The sequence below is a fragment of the Alligator sinensis genome, unplaced genomic scaffold (genome assembly GCF_000455745.1).
Source record: "Alligator sinensis unplaced genomic scaffold, ASM45574v1 scaffold1191_1, whole genome shotgun sequence".
In the NCBI taxonomy this organism is placed as follows: Eukaryota; Metazoa; Chordata; order Crocodylia; family Alligatoridae; genus Alligator; species Alligator sinensis.
The window spans coordinates 334190-337216 of NW_005843133.1; positions in this window are offsets into that span (position 1 = coordinate 334190).

Sequence of the window (3027 nt, forward strand, 5' to 3'; positions counted from 1 at the left end):
GGGAGCATTGCAGTGGCAGCAGCCACTCCCGTGAGCAGTACCACAAGCACCGCCATGAGTGCAGTGACAAGGAGACTTTCCCTGAAGTAGGCTATTATTACGAAACCTTTTCCAGAAATAATATGGCCCCAACATATACCTCTTAAACACAGCATCTTTAAAAGTGTCATAGTTAGTCTCAGACTCGGTAGGCAGACTGTCCAGGATAGTAGCCAGGCTGTCCAATACTAGCCCAGCAACATATTTCAGATGCTCCTCCTCTTTCACTTCCCATTGGTCCGCTTGTTTTTCTCAGTTGCTCAGGAACACTTCTGGACCATCTCCATCCTTGTATGGGGTGAGGATCTGGAGGTCCATTCTGAAAGGTGCAGCTGTGGGCATCAGCTGGGACAGGTTGACCTCGACTCCAAGTTCTCGCCGCACCTGGAGTAACTCGAGCTTGCACTCATGCTTGTGCTATGCCTCCTTGGCTTCTAGCTCCAGCTTGCGCATCTCGTGTTTGTGCTCACGCTTGTGATGTGCCTCTCTAGCTGCTAGCTCCAGTTCCAGGAGGTGAGTTTTCTTACAGAGTATATCTAGCTCTGTGGGGTTTGCTCCCAGAGGCCCATTGGGAAAGGCTCCACCAGTTCCATTCCCATTTGGGACCAGGGTGGGAGGATTCATTGGCTTGATCATTGGCCCCCAGGGCTCTAATCAGGTACTTTTTCTTTTGCCTCTTTTTTTTTTTTATTTGGAGGCCTCCCCCTGTCAATTCCTTTAGCAGGTGATCCACAGTCAGGTGGTCATACTGGTCAGCCATCCTAGCTAGCTACCCTATCCAGTCGACCCGATGCCAAATTAAAGACTCATTTGCTCAAGGGTTTTCAGTGACTCAACTTTCTTCCCCAAAATTGTGCCTTCCAGACAACTGTATGATCTCACCTCTACCACCAGGTGTGGCAGGCCAGTAGGGAGTGCTCCTGTGCCGAGCCCCCTGCCTCACTGCGCCCAACCAAAAACTGTGCTTCAGGTGCCTCCCCTGAGGTGCCTGTATCCAGCTAACCCCCTTCCTGGAGTAAACCCACAAGCCTGGGGTAACTGCTGCCACCACCTGGGCTCTGTGCTACCTGGGCTACACAGACCCTGTAGACCATGGGGTTGCTTAACTCGCCACGGTACTTTGGGGTGCTTTTCTTAACCTGAAGTATTCATAAATAGCCTCCCTTGGCCATTTGAGAGCAAAAGGTTGCTAAAAAGGCTTGCTTTATCCCTCTCAAGCAGATACAGCAAGGCTTGCTATAATGGATAGCTTTATTGACTGGAGAGGGTAGGCATGGGGAGGGGTACTAGTCAGAGAAGTATCACAAGAAAATCATTGAGCAAATTGAAGCAGCTTGGTAGCCTTTTGATATGTTTCTAGATCAATTCATCCTAACTTACTAGCTAAAATTCAGGTAAGTTACTCACGTTTACATCCAGAGTTTGACCAAGCTCTTTCTCTGGAAGCTGTATGGCTTGTTTGCTGTGTTCCAAAACATGTTTCTTTTCCCTGCAAGATGGACAGACCCTTAAATAACCTTTCTGACCTCATCACCTGGACCCAACCATAAACCAGTATCCTCAGACCACGGCTGATGCCGGCTGGTCAGCTGAAAAACGTCAGCACTCTCACCTGAGGGTTTAGGGTTGCACAGAACAAGGGAAGAGCTCCCTCCCTCAGGAATTTCTCTTGGCCAGGTGGAAACAGCAGCCCAATTTTGGGGCAGAGGGGCTGGGCAAACTCAGAGCACGAAGGCAGACAAAGAAGGCAATTTACTTGGGGGTGATTTCTCCACAGAGGCAACCTAATGACAGATGATGAGGAAAAGTCTGGAGTACACAATGCCTTTTTTACCTCAGCTTTATCAGGCATGGTCAGCTCCTAGACTACTACACTGGGCAGCACAGTTTGAGGAGGAGGTCAGCAGCCCTCAGTGGTGAAAGAACAGGTTAGGGACTATTTAGAAAAGCTGGACCTATACAAGTCAATGGGGCCGGATGCAATGCATCCAAGGGTGCTAAGGGATGTTGCCTTTAGGATTATTTTTACTGAAGCCCTCCATGGATTGACACAGCAACTCATCCTGTGTGGTATCAAGTGAACTTTAATAGTACCCTCTATTCTTTATTACAAGTTTCTTCCCTGTAATATGACCTGGCAAGTGGTTCCTTAGATGTTACAGCAGCGACCTTCAGGGGTACCAGGCCTCAAATCCTCTGCTGGCTGTGTGGGATGTTAGTTTTGGATTCCTCATTGTTCGAACAAGAATTCCAAGTTTGCTTCTGTCTCCCCAGGGTGGCAACACAAAACACACGTGTTCCTTTTTTTGTCCCTTAGTTTTATAACTTTCTTATCCCAAATTGTCCAATCCCCTGGCTCTGTGCCAAGTATTCCTTATATGGTACACCAATCCCCTGGCACTGTGCCAGGCACATTCCTTAAAGTGAAACTGTTGTGCCTTGCTCACCTAGTGCCCAATCACAGCACTCACATCTCCCGGTGCCACAGAAAGGCACTCTGTTCAATTTTGTTGCTTAGCTCTGGGAAGGCCTGGACTACGGCTAAAAAGCCTTAGCATAACTGAGTTTGCCCACTACATGGGAGTTGGCTAATGTGATTGCAAAGCCTCTGCAGACAACATTCCCTCTAAGCTGCATGGCATGCGCAGCCGTGCAGGTGCGCTCATGCTGTGCTGCCAGGCATGCTTGCATGGCCATGCATGCCATGCAGCTTAGACAGAACGCTGACTGCAGACCAGTTAGTCTCACCTCAATCCCCAGAAAAATCATGGAGCAGATTCTCAAATAATCCATTGCTAAGCACTTGGAGGAAAAGAGGGTGACTAGGAACAGTCAGCTTGGATTCACGAAGGGCGAGTCATGTCTGACCAACCTGATTGCCTTCTACGATGAGACGACTGGCTCTGTGGATGCAGGGAAAGCACTGGGCATGCTTTACCTTGATTTTAGCAAGGTATTTTAAACTTATAGTTTCATAGTTGGTAGGGT